This window comes from Tympanuchus pallidicinctus, unplaced genomic scaffold (assembly GCF_026119805.1).
Source record: "Tympanuchus pallidicinctus isolate F22 unplaced genomic scaffold, pur_lepc_1.0 scaffold22, whole genome shotgun sequence".
In the NCBI taxonomy this organism is placed as follows: Eukaryota; Metazoa; Chordata; class Aves; order Galliformes; family Phasianidae; genus Tympanuchus; species Tympanuchus pallidicinctus.
Genome location: NW_026294739.1, coordinates 2,542,861 through 2,561,108, shown reverse-complemented (window position 1 = coordinate 2,561,108; position 18,248 = coordinate 2,542,861). Strand labels below are relative to the sequence as shown.

The 18,248-nt window shown below is 39.0% G+C and overlaps 1 protein-coding gene across 7 annotated transcripts in view; it reads right to left on the bottom strand.

Moving 5' to 3' along the window:
* Positions 1–18,248, bottom strand: part of STAG1 (stromal antigen 1) — a 160,820-nt gene that overhangs the window by 80,041 nt on the left and 62,531 nt on the right. Inside the window, exon 1 of one of the 7 annotated variants that reach the window (XM_052687276.1) lies at positions 866–1,074. The exons of the other annotated variants lie outside the window; for them this stretch is intronic. The gene's annotated coding sequence lies outside the window, so the exon portion shown is untranslated. Of the gene's footprint in view, positions 1–865; positions 1,075–18,248 lie in introns of those variants that run through there. 7 annotated transcript variants of the gene reach the window in all.

Sequence of the window (18,248 nt, the reverse complement as noted above, 5' to 3'; positions counted from 1 at the left end):
AGAAATGTTTCACATCGATCTCAGGAACCAGAAAACAATGTAAGGACTTCCATACTCAGAAATCAGCACTAGGTGTTAGGAGGTGTGCAAGGACATGCATGTGTACAAATCCAGCTTGCACTGGGCAGTAGTTCAGGTTTACTCAGCTGCAGGTTGCAAAGCCACACTGAGAATGCTGTGCTTACTGCTGCTAGTGGATCTACCACCTCTGAGTTGTTTCAGACTTTTCACAGCACTGAACTGCAGCTCAGCTCTACATTCTCTAAGAAAGTAACTCATTCTATTTCTAGAAATGCTGCCCGATTGTTTTGCAGGATAAAAATGGGATCTTTTTTGCAAGAAACAGTAAATAATTATTCCTCTATTTGTCATTCTTTTCCCTGGTGCTTGGGTCTTTATGTTCTTTTGGAAGTGAGATGGTCTGAAATGCATTCTACACTCAAGATGCAGATGCAATGTAATTTTATGATAGACTTATTTATTTTTAATATATACACATAAACTCATCTTTAATTTCTGATTCTTAATTTCACCTCTCAAGACACTACTGAGCAAAGAGGTGACATTTCCAAATCACTGGAAACAACAACAGACTCTAGCAGTAACAGTTTATCCCTTCATATGACAGCTTCATCCTGTCAGAAGTTACTCAAATCCAGCAACAGAAACATCAGCAGCCTGGAGGAAGGGCTGAAAGTGCAGGAATAACTACTCTTTGAGAGTACTTTTATCAGGCTATTTCCATATCTAGGAAAGATGTCACCCATCAGCTGCACTGCTAACATACAAGCCCTCAAGCTTCCCACAGTAAAAAGGAGGCTTTCCCCCCTCCTCCAACAGGGATCTTACCAGCAAATACACCTACCTGTTTGGAAGGTGTAAAGACAAAGCAGCCAGACACTCCCCAGCAGTGCCCAAGGACACAAGACTCAGACAATCCAACCGCAAGCATATTAATAGAGCTTAACACCAAGAACATTTTCATAGCCAAGGGCTGGGTAAAAATATTACTTCACTTGCTAAAAGACTACAGGCATAACCAAACCCACATTCACTGCACGAGCCCCATGCTGCTAGGCTGGCTATCAAGGTGTTATAAGTTCCTGCTGTGCTAACTGAAGTTTGGTAGCAGGTGTCTCTCGTTACAATGCACAGCTGAAGCGTGGGGTAAAAATAGCAAAGGTCTTGAAAACATTGAATCTGTCTGATAAACCAATTTCAGCTAAAACAAACTGCTTTGTAGCTGTATTTGTACTTACAGTGAACCAGCAGACCCTCTTTGTGCCTACGATATTGTGCAGTAATTGCAATAAACCCCAGAGTGGTTTTAAGAACACTGAATTTTCCAAAAGGCAAAAAATATAGATAATGTAACTAATAATAGATATAGATATTCATTTTTCAGAATTCCCTGTTCATCACTCTGAGAGTTACCAGGCAGGTATCTTCCCACATAACAGCAAAATTAATGCTACGTAACCAGCAGAAGGCTAACAAACTTCAGCAGTCCATTTGATGAATGCTGTTGTGCTTCACAACGAGAAGACTGGAGACACAGAAATGTGTTTGAAGCAACTGAAGTCTAAAACATTTGTTTCTGCTGATTATATGAAAGCCATCAGCTTCCTGAAAAAGATGATCTGCTTTTTTATAAATCTGAAAAGAGGAAATGAAGTTTGCAGGCATTTCTATCTTTAATTATTGTCCTTAATAACATCCGAGCTGTTTCTTTCAACCAAATCTGACAAATCTAAAATGTTCCAATGACTTTTACCAAAGCAGGTAGTTGAGCAGAAGCCAAAAACAATCTAAATCATTACTTCAGTCTGCTCAGACACCAAAAAACCCCGAGGCCAGAGCCGGGCAGGGATGTTCACAATGTGAATGCTGCTCCTTCTCAGGAAAAGCTTCAACTGGAGCACAGCAACCTCTTCCACAGCGCTGTTTGTCTATATAGCTGATTTAGCTTCCAAAAATTTATAAGCTTCTACTGAAACTCTTTTTTAGAGAATTACATGGCATTCAGAGCATCATCTCTTACAAAGAGTATCTGCCACTTGATCAGTATGCTCAGTAGCTTTCAGACCACTCAGTAAAGACAAGCAGTGCAGACACACAAGGTATTACTCCTCATTAATTCTGCTTCTCAGGAAATTATTTGTTTCAAGTAGAGATGAAAAGCATTTACCAGCCACCATCTATGAAAAGCCACTGCAAAAGGTTACCAGAGCTGGCTGACAGCAACGCCTTTATCTTCATCATTCCCCATTTACAAGTACACAAGATGAGAGAAATTCTCCTTTTTCACATAGCTCTTTTTTCCTACCTTGCTAAGAAAAAACTCCATTTTCTCTTATCTGTTTGTTCACTCCAGCACTTTTTGAATATCTGAGCACATGCATGGGGCTTTTCTTTGTTTAAGGTAATAAACAAATTTGAGAAACTGTCTGCAAAAAATACATAATATGTGCACTTAGCAGAAAGCATGTGCCAAACTTTAGACGCTCTCTGCCATCCTCATTTAGTTTCTTCTGTGCACACTGTGATGTGTCAGTCAACTTACACAGCTGTCTACAATTCCGTTGAACTTCATCAGAACAGAGAATAGGCCTGGAAATGAACGGGGGTTGTGCTGGTGAAATTATTGCATTTTGGACGTGTGCGGCTCTTGATACAGCCAATGAACTTGGCAGGTGAATGATGGAAGAAAGAGGGAGGTTGTACATGAGGAACTGATGAGGATGCTGCAGATTGCTATTTTCTATCACTTCAGAATTCCTACGTGAGCATGGACAATCTAAACCATGTCGAAGAAGGCCCATAACGGCACATTCTTCATTTTTCAAACATCTGCACTGGGCTATCATAGATCAATTCCAAAAAATACAACACACAAACAATGGTATCTGCAAGCACACTGCCTCCACCACCTTCTTTTGGGTATGTAAGAAAAAAATTAAGAAGAAAGGGAAGAGCCCTTCTTTACTGGAGAGGATTCCATTCTGTTAGCCTTGGCTAGAATCCTGCTCTTTTCTTACTGCAAATACGTATCTATTATATAGAACTAAGAACTGCAAGATTCCATTTCATGATCTTCAAGAACTGTCTGAGGAACTCTGAGCCCAGCCCCCAAGTAAACTGAAAATCAGGAGTAAGCAGTAACAGCTGTGCTTTAAACATTAACATTTATCTGAAAAAAGTCCTCCCCACAGGAGTGGCACAAATTCTGTATCTGCTGTCTCAAAAACATTTTTACCCGTGTGCTGTGCATGGGCTAGCCAATTACACAACAGGTGGTGTCTTTATTTACAAGGCAGATAAGAAAAATTAGCTGAAAGCCTATGCAAAAAAGCCCACAAGAATTTTTTTTAATTTCTTATCTGGATTTGGCTATTATCAAAAAATAACAGGAATTATCATACTTAAAGTAAACTTAACTGTTCAAAATGCTTTGGCAGAGGAAAGAGAGCCTATACTAGAGCCTGAATCAGTGAAAGTCTGGATATGTTTGTAGTAAATATAACGCAAGTGGGAACTGTCACCTCACAACTAAGAAAAGAAAAAGTGCTGGCAGCTTTCATGAGAAGGCTGGAGAAAGGGCCTTTCTAGGGCAGCTCCGAGGTCATCTGAAGCTGCATGGAATGGCAACTGGAGATGCAAAGCAAGGAAAGATGAGAGAACACACAGAGATCATGACAGCGCTGACAAAGTATGTAAGTGGGAATGCAGAAAGAGCAGCAAAAAGCTGAGAAAGGTCAATAAATCCCTAGTTCCTCAACAGCAGATGTCTAGGATTCCCTATGTATTTGAGAGTAGACAAAGACAAAGGTATACCTATACCTATGCAGAATTAGAAAGAGTGCTAGAAGACCTATAGCAACAAATAGAGGGTGAAATACAAGTGGGAATGAAGAGCTTGAGTGGAGAAATAACGAACACTAGTTAACAAAAAAATTAATCAAATACTATTAAGGAAAAAGCAGAAAAACAGAGAGGAATATGGGAAGCATGGCAGGCTTAATCTGGAAAATGCTTTAAAATCTTATTTACAATTTCCCCTCAGATTGCTTTGGACACTACCTTGAAAAAATAATTAGTTGAAACTGTGTTTGGCATGAACTACAAACTGCACTTAAAACACATGAAGTATTATGCTGCTAGTATAACTCTGCAATTTCCAAATGCAAGATGCCATGCATGCAGCCGCTCAATAAAGCAGTCACTCTTCTGGTTCCACTTCTCAGTGCTCTCTCCCCCCTGCTATCAGTTTAAGATGTCTGGAAGTCTTCATGTAAGGATTTCTCCACTACAATTTTTTAAGATGATCAGTAATGCTTCATTTTCTGTATTGTACCAATTTTTTTTTGGCATAACTACACTCTCAGATGTAACCACCGGTCTACACAGACTCTTGTCTAGTAATCGCTTTGCTGTCCCTCTTACATGAAATTTTTCTTAATATCCACAATATTAATACCAAAGGGTATTACACTATGGGTCGTCTGCTTGATGAGTGCTCAAAGATTGAGTTACATTTTTAATTGACAGCCCTGTTCAGCAGTATATTATAGCTGTACCGCTGTGCAGCAGCCTAGAGCAGCCCCACAACATACACACCAGATGAAACAAATACACATTTTGGACAGTGAAGCAGAGCTAAACCACTGGGATGTACGGCCATCTGCCTCTGCAGCTTCCTAAGCTCACCTGTGAAAATCTGCCCTCACAGAACCCGTTCCTTTCTTCTAACTTTTGGAGTCCATTCTTTCTTCCTTTTGCTTTATACTTGCCACAAGTTTACCTCTTCATCCTTCATCCCTCTGTTATATAAAAGTACAAGTCAGATGTTTCAGTTTCTTCTGCTCCTTGAGTTTTCCCTATTAATGAGATCTCATGCAGTTAATAACATTTTTTTCCCCCTACCATTTCTTTACTTTTTTTTGCTGTCACTGCAGGCTGATACGAACAAAAAAGAAATGCAAGTATTTCCCATTTTCAAAATGCCTGCCACGTTACGCTGTTTCCATGAGATCAAAGTCTCAAAATACCTAAGGGTTAAATGCATCTTACAAAACACTGCAATATCTCACTGTTTCTGTACACAAGTGCAAGCTTTACTTGGCACATGCAGGCAGGGAAGAACACTACCAGGGGGTGAGGAGCGCAGACACTTGTGTTTCCCAAAAGCAGCTTGTTGCTCAGTCTCCCTTCAGAGCACTGGGAAATAAAAGCCACTTAGTAAGATTAATTCTTTATTTCCCTGGGGAAAGCTATGGAATATCCATCTGCGCAATCATCTGTGCAAGTTAAACCTAGATAGAAGCCCTGCAGTTTATCTGTAACTTGACCCATGGCTTTGATACTGAACCTGATCCCTGGAGTGTCTCTATTTTCTAACCTACCTTGGTTAGAAAATTACCTCACAGAAGTAACAGTAATCTTTTGCTTGGTTGGAGCAAAGTGAGCGAGCTCAACTCCTATTAATATTGTAAGCTGAAATAAACATGCCTTACTATTAGAATCCCACTACTAATATGCATTAGTTTAGATTGCACTAAATTAATCTAGTACATCATTGAGATCAATTAACGAACTTTGAATGTGCTGCAACTTCCTACTGTATTTTTATCTTTCCTCCCTAGAATGCATTATTAAACACCTTTGCAATCAATTAGTTCAGTTTACCAAGCTACCACTCATGCAGAAAAGCATTACATCAAAACTAAATCAAAGTTAATCTCATATCTCAATTAAGGAGGTAAAATAAACATCTGTGGTGTTATATATGTAATATGCAAAGTAACACCAAAGAGTAATAGCGGCTGAATATCAGATAATAAGAGCAATAAAGTAATACTGCAGGCTAAACCAACTGACAATTTTAATAGGCTACCATTCCTTCTCAAGACTTAAAAGTTTAAGGCCAACAGATAGGAGGGTAGTCTGGACATGCCTCGCGAACTGCTGAACCTGGGCACTGCTCCTGATAACAGAATGGTAACACCAAAGCTCTATTTGCATGCAGATATCCCAGAAACCTCGGGCAAAAGCTGGCTGTGACAGCAGTTAGTAAGACCTACGGGACCTAAGATTTGCTCATTAAGATTACATGGATGTAGTTCCATTCTTTGAGCTCAACTGATGCATTTTTTATACAAAGAGGAATACGAAGCAAAAAGTGGGTAAAACAGAGTTATGAGAAGTCCTTACAAAATTCCACATGGGACTAAGAAGATATAAATGATACATACGAAATATTTGTATCAATAAACTATTTAATACGAAGACATGATGTTCTGAAGAAAACAACAACCAAAAACCAAAATAAGTCCCAAGGAACTGGCCAGTGAGGTATTAGAAAGCTACACAGTGATTTGTGTAAATGTCACACAGCTGAAGCACAACACCTTCTGCTACAGGCTACCATGGAAACCAGAAATACAAACTGATTGAGAATCAGGTTATCAGACAAATCTGAGAGTAGGAATGTTCTTCACTGCTATCAGACAAAGTAACTTGGTACGGGCCTGCACTACTGTCTTTCCTGTTTGTGTTTTCATACTGCTCTGTAAGCCCACACAGATGTGATGTTTGGTGTGTCTGAACATCTTCACAGCTCAAATGTACGCCTTCAAAAAAACCAAAAGTTAACATAACTACATTACTACATAACTACACATTGCAAATTAAACTCTAGTCATATGAGTGAGGTTGGTAGAGAATAAGTTGTATTTTGCATACATCTCCAAGAATTCCAATCTCCAGGCCAATTACAAGCCTTGGTTCTAATACCAATACTGCCTTGGTTCTAATACTAGCACTGGGAGGTTGGTGTGTCAAGTAACAACAAACAGGAACAAGATAAATAACATCACTTGAGAACAAAGAGCAAATTAACTCATGCAGATTTCCTGCACAATTATGCATTAAAAATATAATAATATTATATTATTTCTAACTCAGTTGAACAATTCAAAACAGTTTGAATGTTCTATGGTTCCTTTGTTATTCCAGACATAGAACTCCAGTCCTGTAAGAGAACTACTCACAGGTGGCATCAGGAAGTGACTAGCAAACATTTCCTTCTGTATATTAATGGAAAGGACTTCATCTTCTCGATGCAATGCCCGCGGTAACTGCTGAAAAAGAATTACAGTCCAACAGCTGCCTGGAAAATTATAAATCAAAGTCCCTCAATCCATAAATTGATCTTCTCATAATTCAAAACTAAAAGCTATTCTGTCACTCGTCATTTATCCATTGGGCAAATAACACAGCAAGACAGGAACACAAATTTAAATGAGGGCTGCTCCGAAAGCAATGCCTCCTATTTTACTGGCCCGTGACACCAGAGGCAGACATTGGTGGGATGGCAGCAGAGGCTGAACCTTCCCATCAATATTCTGTTACACGTTATTGCCATGTGGCAGCAGAGGGGCCGTCTGACAGATGGAGTCTGACAGAAATGCAGATGAAACAAAGGTGTGTCACTGAATTCCTCCCTGTGGGAAAAAGAGACCCAGTGACATTCATCAGTGCTTGCTGAATGTTTCTGGAGACCAAACAGTTCATGTGAGCACAGTGAGGAAGAGGGTGGTGTGTTTCTGCAAAGGCAACAGTGGTCACCTCCAGTGATGCAGATTATGGTGAGCGCAGCACTGCTGGCAAAAATGCACAGCTAACGGTGGGACTATGTTGAAAAACTGTGCTTTGTAGCTGAGAATTCGCTCTATCAAGTGGTGTTATTTACTCATTGTAGTTTCCATGGAAATAAATAGGAGGTATTACTTTTGGAGTGACCTACTTACTTTTTTTCTGAAGCTGAAAACAACGGGGTTTGCTATTCCTCTACCAGTAGTGACCCCAGCACTATGAAAATGTGATTGAGAGTCAGGCACAGTAACTAAGTTTATATTCTTCCCCCTTCAAAAACAAATGTTAGTGCATGTGCTTTTCTATTTTGAATTGCAAAAAACAGATTTTTCCTTTTTGCTACATCAGTTTTATAAGAAACGACTCATTGCAGATCTGAAGTAACTTGTTTTCAAAGACTTGAAAGAAGGGATTTTAATGAATTCCACTATGTTCCCCACTTGTATTTGCTTCACAGGAACTGAAAATCTTCCGCTGGCAATATTCTCTAAACACAGCACATTCATGTTACAAGACTTGGTGTAAGGGCAGAAAGAATGCTCAGCAACTTGACTTGTCCAGCAAATGTTGTCAGCTCCAAAACGTTCAATAATTCACTAAGTTCCACAGGGCTTTTTGTTGTAGTCTGAAGGGATTGCGATTACTTCGAGGACTCAGTCTGAATCTGCTTCAAACAAAAGTCACAAGAGCTGTACCTGGTGTACCATAGAAGCTCCCTACAAATATCCTAGTACACTCAGTGCAGTATGAATTCAAGGGGAAACTCCATTTCTTTATGTTCATAATTTAAGAAATAAAGAAGAGGCTCAATGAATCCAGCTCTAACTGGAAGAAATGACTCAGGATGTTACAAGAAGCTGTGGAAACACATCTGACCTCAGCTGAATTTTGCCTCTTTATTCTTCCTAGCCCTCGGGAAAAAACAGCTCAAAGGTAATCAGTAAGAACACAGAAGTAACAGTAATCTTTTGCTAATCTCAGAAGATGATCTTCCTCATCTTTATTAATGAGTCACCCTGAGTGCCTAATTAATTGAACTGATTTGAAGAATACAAGATGAAAACTATGGGCAAAAATGGTTTGAATCAATCCAACAGAAACTTGTCACACATTTACTTCACCAAAAGCTGAAGTTCCACCATCACCACCACATCCACCAAGCTATTTTCAGCTACATTATTTAGAAAAAAAAAAAAAAAAAAAAAAAAAGTAGCATTTATTTCCATCATCAAATAGATGTATAATAGTTCTCAATTTAATAAAAGAAAGGCTACTTAACTGTTAGGTCCCTCTGAAATTTCCTCATTACAGAATAGCATAATTAAAGGGACTTAAATGACTTTCCATTTCCATATGTATACCACATGAGGTACTTACTAATCAGCTTTGGTCTCCTGAAATGAAAATGTATCTCTTTCTTTTAATAGTTGGTCATAAACTATTTTTCTTAACAGCTCTTGTGCAGAACTGCTCTTCCACATTACTTTGTGTACTTAAGGGATGCCAGTACAGTAAACGATGTGGCTTTCCTCTCTCGAATATACAATCTTCCACTCTGTTCCAGATATCTTACTTCATTCATTAATTTTACTATTATTCTCCTCCCTGAGCTCTGAAGGATTGCTGTGACTTCTGTTCCCAGAAGCAAATTACACCTATGTAAAATTCCAGTCTGTCATCTGTGGAAGAATAAAAATCCTTAATGAGGACTACATCCTTTTGCTAGTAGTTTAATGATTTTATTTCTAAACTGTTTAAAAGTCGAGGAGCATTCTCTGATCAGTCTGATTGGCATGCCATTAGTTCACCTGAGGATGTCCTATCTGGAGATTTGTGATTCTTCCTTCCAAGCAATTTTTGATATATCACTTGTTTTTACTGCTTGAAATGAGACTGGTTCTGCCTTTTGCTGCAGCACTTTCTCTAACTGGATGATACAGAAACCTCTTGTAACAGGTGCTCTGTGGTGATCCAATTTACCACCTTCCACAGCTGCGTAAACAGGACCCCAGTGCAACCCCTGAAAGAAAATTTTAATTTGTTTGAGCTGCAATATTTAAGTTACGAAACATTCACAACTACCCAGGCAAAATTTTTAAGAACCATCACTCCACAACGTTAATGATGTTTTTAAACTGCTATCACTCTTTGGTGGTATTTTAGTAAAGCATTACCTCTACCTCTTCCAAGGCACTGCTTGCGTAACTTAATGGCTCGATTCATACAGCTGGCCGTATTGTCCATCCAGGGTCTGAGCTGGGAATGAACGTGTCAGTAGCAAACGTATTCTTGTCATACTGAATTAGATCTGAAGCAGAATTTGTTTTAGTGGGTTTAGAATCTAATAGGAGCATATTTCAAGTAATGTTATCAGCTATATACACATATGGTCAGCAAGAACATTACTGCCTGTATCTTCCAACCTGAGCGATACTATGATTCTATGATTCAAGGTGTAACTAAATCAGCTTTCATTCCCAAAAGTTTCTGAAATTTCTAGGCCCTCTTTCCATGACCGTGGTTTCCTAAGTCACAACAACTGACAAGCAATCTAGATTCATTTCAATAATCAACAACAGGGATTGCGATAAATCTGATGACTACATGAAAGGCATTTCAAAAGATGACGTTATGACTTTGCAGGGATTTGTTTTGCAGCAGGTGGTGCCTATTAATCTCAGCAGGCTGCTCCTGAGAGAAACCATCTTCTCATCAGTCAAAGCTGTTTTAACTTTGTAACTCCCAAATTCAGCCCTTTCTGAAATTGACCAGTTTCAAACTGCAATGCTACAGATGGTGAGCATGAATATCAGTTGTTCTAAGCTAAAATTTAACCTGATGGTATGAACTGAAAGAGGAGACAAACATTTCTACTGATGTACCCACTTCTCATTTGATGACAAGTTACCCAAGAACTGGGATCACCTTTGCTTATTTAAGCAAAGGCACAGACAGTGCTGGAAAGGCTGCTCCTCAGTGCTCCTGCAAGAGTTGATCATACTTTTGTTTGATGCCCTTTTCTGTTCTCCCAGGTATCCCCAAAATTTGTACTGAGCTTCTTGCTTGAGGCAAAAGACAACATGGAGGTAAAGGAGGTAACAGCGTTCTGTAATAGATCTGAGCCTTGTCACACCAGAATATGTCATAACTACCCACTAAAAGGAGGAGGAAAGGTTAAAGCTCATGCGGTCATGATTCAGGTTAAAAAAGATTGAGGGAGTAGATTGATGTAAAGAGCTAATAAAGCATGCAATATTAAAAAGAAATTACTGAAGCCTATAGTTTCCTTGATGCAAGAGAGAAAGAATCAAAATTACAGTGTTACCTGAGAGAAAAGTCATTTTTTGAACTTAATTCCTACCCTTTGCCTGCAGTCAGACTCCAGCTTCAGCAGAAAGTGTAAGTTTGGAAAGACAAGAGAGATGAGGAGCCTTTGCATTTGTCACCTCTTAAGAATGCACTGAGATCTAGTGGTATTTGATGGCTTTTTATAATTAGTTTTTGTCTCAACAGAAAGTCCCTCTGAAGTCATCAAAAACAAACAAACAAACAAAACCTAGCAAATGTTATTAAAACATTGGTAAAGAAGAACTCATGCACAGGCACAATTTGCTCATACGTCTTAGAAGAGTACTGTCCAACAAAAATCCCTACTCTGTTATGGCTTTTTGTTGGTTTTTTTTTTAAATCTGTTTGACACAGAAAACAGAGAAAATCATACGGATGTGACCAGTAAGACAACAACTCTTCTGAATCCTGAACATCAAGAGGTTTGATTGGTCTTCTCTTTAAAAACAGCTGAAGCACCATCACTTATCTGCGAGATCTCTCACACAGTGACTTCATAATCACAATGAGAACAATTTCCCAGGTCCATACCTATGTCATTAAATGACTATGGTAGAGAACACGTGGGAACATCAGAAAGCCCTGTGCAACTTAGGCTCAGAGAGCACTACCAAAAATGCTACACACTATGAATTTAGTAAGTGGTGCACAAGGGTAGAACATAAACTTTGTTCCACACTTACAAGGAGCAATTTCATCTTCAGCAGAGATTTGAACACACGATACAGCACTGGCAGTGCAGAACTCGCTCTTGGACTGTAACTACAAAGGTAGTTTGTCCTTCCCTATGTTATATGTTTGAGTGCTCTAAAATATTCCAGTATTGAATGTCCTGTCAGTTAACTGAATAAATTTGTTTTTGATAATCTGGAAATTTAAATTAATTCACATGAATTAATCAGGTAATATCTTGATTTTAAGCCATCTTATGTTTGGTTTGTCATTGTACTTGATGTAAGAATAGATAAACGTATTGCTGAGAAAGTAATCTATTTTTAAAAAGCAGTTTAGTTTAAATCATTGCTGCTTCTGTTACTAATTGCTCGGGTGAACTCCTGGGCTGAAGTCAGACCTCAAACCAGCAGGTATTTCATTCAGTGATTCTGGAACCACAGACCCAGCATGGCCCTCACTCACATCTCTGCACTGCACACTCAGCAGATTTCTGCAAGGTTTTTCCCACTACTTCCTGAAAGCAGGATGCACCTTTGGGGAAAAAATGGACATGGGCTCAAAGGTACTCATTAAAACATGATGTTCAGACCTTCTTCGTACTTTCACAGCTGAATTATTTTACTTCTAATTTTTCACGGCTTTCCATCCCTGGAAACATCAGGGAAATGCAAGGCTTAAAACCAGAGTTCTGCAGCTATTCTGCCCACAGCCAAAGACATTTTGAAGAGGTAAAGAACATAAAATATAGTGAAGAAATAGAACATGAGATGAAAATCACAGATACGTTCTGCAGAGAAACTGGAAGCAAGACGGAAGCCTTTATGAACTATAAGTCACCAACAGTGAAGCTAAGGCTTGAGCTCCAAGAAATTCAACAAAAATCAGCCATTTGCAAATGCTCACTAAAAAAAAAAAAAAAAAAGAGATCTAAGCAGAACCATATCACCTGTCAAGTATTTTATGTTACATTCTAACCTGACTTATCTTCATTTAAAGAAATGAACTGATGAGGGATTTAAAGTAGCTCTGGTAATCTGATCTGCTTTCCACCCAAGCCAGGTTTATAGTTTGCATCTTATTTTCACTTAGAATTTGGTAAGCTTTCATTTCATGATAAACACTAAAAATGACCCCGAGGCTCAGAATCAAAATGTATGAAGTTCAGAACTGGTTTATCTACACCACAGACAAAATTAAGAAGAAAATAAAGTCACTTCCATTCTTCAGTCCTGCATATTCTTGAATGTGGTTAGCAGAATCCTTTTAATGCCTAATACAGGTTTTGGGGGTGTATTTTTATTTCTGTATGCTTTGCATAGAAGATATTTTCTAAAACCCTGACATCACCAGGACTTAAAACATATACAGGCAAATGCCTTCTTTTTGCATGCACTCTGCTCCTTTACCTTGCAGCTTCTCCCCTATACTCACACACTAAAAATGGATTTTACTAAAATAAAAAAACAACAACAAAGAGAAAGCATATTTTACACCTGAATAAAAATACAAAGTCCAACATAATGAAGAACCTTATTTTCAGTTATTTTAAAAATATTAAATACATATAAGCTATTAATTTCTTAATAGTACATGAATGACTGAAGAAAGTGTCTTCCACATGCCAAAGCTAGTAACATTTCCCACCAGCAATTCTGCAGTTCCTTATGTAAAGACAATTTGCAGAAAATTATTCTTATCATTCATCCTTCTTTCAGTGCTCAATAACGTCTGTGAGATCAGTATTATTCCACTGATCACAAAACAAAATTCTGTGCAAGTAACTGATGTACGACTGATTCTTTCTAAACCAAACCATTATTCTATTTACAACATCATAGCCTTATTAAAGCATTATTAATTGAAGCAAATGTTACTATTTCCTGTCTAATTTGCTTTCTGAAATCCTGCCCAAGAGCAATGCAAGCAGTTGTTTCTTCATTTGTTTTGCCAGATTATGCAATGGACACATCACAGTGCTTTTTCCTGTTCTTAGCCTTCCATTTCCTTTGGCGAAATAGAAATCCATTAGCTTGCTCCATGCCCTTAAGAGCACAGAACATGAATAGATCCCAAAATGAGCGTGCGTCTTGGACTCACGCGAGCTAGCTCCTAAATCCTGCACTTGTTGACTCTGTTTCTGTGATCATTTGATCACAGCATTTTTCAGACCGTCTTACAGGAATGCGTGAGGAATGATGAAGCGCTCCAAGTGAAGGATGCTGATCCCTAAGTGCCTGATTCACAAGGAGAGCCTCAGCAATAAACATCCTGCTGTGCACAAAGCTCTTACACAGATTCCTGCTTTCTTGCAATTACAAAAAGGCAACCCTAAAACCCACTAGCAGTCAGGGCTGACAGGTGGCAGTATGAACGTTTTTCATTAACATCTGATTCCACAAACAGAGCAAAGTGAAGCTTCTGATGGGAAACAAGACATAAGAAACTTCATAAAAAGGAAATCCACTAATTTCCCTGAGCAACAGTACTACTCCTAAGATCAGCTTTAGTGTGCCGTATCACATAACTTTTTCTAAGGGAGAGCCCCCTAAAATCCAGACAAGGCTGCCATGCGAAGCAATTAACAGTGAGGGCGTTTTGCCAGTTTTGTTCCTTTGGTAACTGGTGTCCTGAAGCTGGTCAACACCAGGCACAGCTAGCAGAGGACACAGTGCTCAAATCACTTTGTAAAATCCTCTCAAGAATTTGCAGGTCTCTGGTTTACCTATCAGAAAAGAAATGAGAGGGAGAGAACGAATGGCAGTGACTTTGCTACGTACTTAGAAGTAGTCAAGAGGTTCTCCCCTTCAACGTGTGAGTGAGCTTTTTTCCTTCAAAAGAAAGCTGCTTCTCTTACATGAACCTGATAGGTCGGTTTGTCCTTCACAGCTTAAGAGGTGGTTTCAGCCACTAATTGCTTCTGGTTAGGAAAAAAGATACCTTTATTCCGCAAGTATGGCTCTCAGCCTTTAAAATCCAGAAAGGTCAGAGTGCTTATGGGGTTTTCTGTTTGTTTTGTACCAATAACAGAAGGCAAAAGCGCACAGCAATGCAGATACGCAAATCAGCTCTAAATCCATGGAGCTCCAGAAATGGAAACAGCCTGGTTGTCATAGCAGCAGAGCATGCTACCTGAGCTAATTACTCAGTCTGAGAGGCAGAGCTAATTAGCCCAGAAGCAGCATCACACTGACACAGATCCTTCAGGGACCCGGGCACACATCCTGCTGCTGAGACATTTCAGCTTACTTGCAGCTAGCATGAAAGAAAAAAAGTTCCTTCAGATAAGAAAGCAACTGAAAAGAGCTCTGAAACAAACGCGGCAGATTGACACTGAGCTGCAACGGCACCGCAGAGGACAGCTGTATCCTCACTGCCACAGATCAAACTACCAAATCTGCACTGGCAAACTCAGTTGCACAGATGTACTTATTCCCTCCTGTCAAGTGGAAGCAACCACTTTATCACCACAACAGCCTAAATTCTATAAGCTCCCTGTTATTTAAGAATGCAAACTGCTGCATTTAGTTTCTGGCAGACCTGGAAGAACGCAAATACAACACCTGTGTTATGAACTGTGAATACTGTAGAAAACAAGTATTACCAAACAAATAAATCTTCTTCCTAGGACTGGAAACAGCATTTATTTATGGTTTTTCCAAAAGCAAAAGCTTTTTAAAAACTGAACATTAACTTTTCATCTTTCAAAGCCACCAGCTAACTTAAGAACTTCCCTCTAGAAAATGAGAAGCATCTTAAAGTGGGAGGAAACAAGAAAATACATTTATCAATTTGCCAGTTCTTGGCAGCCATTCTTCTTTCATAGAAGCAGCACAAAACGTCACAAAGAACACTACATCAACAGAGTGTCAAAGGAAAGGATTTTTGCTGGAATTCTTGAGGAGAGTAAAATAAAGGAAAACCTGAACTGCTTTCATGTTTTTGTAACCGAAATCAGCAAAGGCAATAAACATAAATGTTGAGTGGGAAACCTAGTGCAAAAATGGTGTAAAGAATTAATTTAGGCCCTTTGAAAATCCAATTATTGGATGGAGATGCTTTTGTTAGCTTAACAGGACAACCACTGCATTCATAATCACCTTTAAAATATAGGAAAGATTATGGAAGTCATCCTGAAAATAATTCTCTCATGTTTTAATTGTCATAATTACACAAACCAGAAAGTAACTGATTAAATACTCAAAAGTGCTGACAAAGAAATAAGCAGACACTGGAAGGTTTGGTTAATATTTATTGGAAGTTACACATATCTCACACGTTAGCCTGCACAATACATAACATTTCTAAATAATTGATGCTATGTGACTGCTTATTCCTACTTGCAAGAAGTCACCTTCTCATTTCAGGAAAATCTCTAAGCAAAACTGAAGGATGCCAAAACTCATTCAAGCATACGTGCAGCCCAATAGAATGGAATAAATGTGTAAAAATCACTATTTCTCTGATTATAAATATTTTTGTCAGGTTCAGTACTGTTGCCAAATAAAGCTGTTAAGTTTGGTACCTAAACAGTCTCTAATACAAGTCAGAAGAGGCACCTACTCTTCACCTATTTGAAGGTTTTGAAATAAATGTCAAGCTAAGTGTATTTTACATATATTTAGATATCAAATATTTCTATTTGCTAAACTCAGTGTCCCTTTCAAAGCTCCCTGAGGAGCCTCCTCCCAAGTTAATTGCTGCTCTCCTTCCCTCAATTAATACTCACAAAATTAGATCTGTTAGTGGTTAGCATTTAGATCAGACTTCTATTTTAGATTAAAAATTAAAATGTCATATTTGGGAGGAAGTTTTTCCCCCAGAGGGTGGTGAGGCACTGGCACAGGTTGCCCAAGGAGGCTGTGGATGCCCCATCCCTGCAGGCATTCAAGGCCAGGCTGGATGTGGCTCTGGGCAGCCTGGGCTGCTGGTTGGTGACCTGCACACAGCAGGGGGTTGGAACTGGATGAGCACTGTGCTCCTTTGCAACCCAGGCCGTTCTGTGATTCTATGATATAATAGAGCATGATTCTTCCAATGAAAAGGAAACTTCCTCACACAAACACAGAAAATGGCCAAATTTCCAGACCTCATTTGCTCTAAGGTCTTACTCTAAGCAGCCTATCAAGAAAATCCACCATCTTGTGGTAAAGCTTTCACTTTTTGCAGTGGACAAGCATGCTTACAGCACGAGAGTGAGAAAAGGCAGAGCTGGGAATGGTGAAGAACAGAGCTGTTTGCCAGGGTTTTAACCCTCCTCACAGCTGTTTTGCACCCACTGCAAAAACTCCAGCACAGAAACAAATCCCTCCACCCCCATGCTATAAAGCCAAGGGACAAGTCGTCTCTGCCTCCTTTTTCTTGCCCTTGCTATTTGAAACCAGAAGGCCACTAAAGCGAACTCAGCAGAGAGATTCCCTGTGAATGCAAAACTATTTACCATAAATCCATCAAACAAATAAAAATATAAAACCCAACAACAGCATAAAGATTAAATGACATCAGCCACTTGAAGTGCTGTGCTTCACAGCCAATAATGGATAGCTTTTCTGGGAGGCATTTGCTCCAATAGCATACGGCTGACAGCGGGCATTCAGCCTCAGCAGTCAGTAACAACATGTTTAAAATAACATGATTCTTCTGAGATTTTAAGTGCTGCCTTCTCAAATAGGGAAATGTAGGAATTAGGGAAGAGCAGCCAAGGAATGAAGGTGTAGAAGTCTGGTCTTTTTTCCACACGCACTTTCAAAATAAAGTGGTAAAAATAATTAAAAAATAAAAAAAGTTCAACCACTTTCACATAAGCAGCCAAACAAGTCTGGAAAATATTTCAGGTAATCTGTGTGAAGAGCACAGCCACAGGCTGGTATCCTAAACCCCAAGCTTCAGTCCTTCCATAGCTCCTGTCTTTCCTACCATCCATAAATAACTTTATTTTGTTAAGCTACTAAAACACACTTGCTGAAGCTACTGTTGGCTGACATTTCCTTCTCTCTGATGCTTTTACCTGTACCTGGGACTTCTCCTTATATTTAAGAAGGAAGAAAATGGACTTCTGACTAAATCATTGGATGGTCTGACAGTATATTTACATGCCAGTTACAAAATGGAATAAAAGTATTTTTGAATTGTAGGTTATTTTCAGTAATACTCCAGGCAAATCATATGAAACATTATTAAACTATTAACAGTTTGGCTCTGGGTGCTACAGACTGGAGTTTTGTCTTTCACTCTTTTCAAGGTTAACTGTAAAATGGCAATACATGAAAAATTCATTACAAAGCACATTGTAGAACAGAATACTGGAAAGAGCAGCCCATGCTAGATAAATGGAGACTGATTAAATAGGGTGTAGAAGACTATCCACTGGCTGCTGGCTTGACACAGTATTACAGAAGAAGAATTGAGATTGGTGCTTCAGGGAAAAAAAAAACAAACCAAAAAGCCAAGAACAGCTTCTTTCTTCCTATTTGAAGGCAACCCAAGCCCAACTCCCTCCTCTTCAGTTAAAAAAAGGCTTATTTTCCTAGAGAAAGAGAAAAAAAGGCAGTTGAAGTATAGTTACACCTACTAAT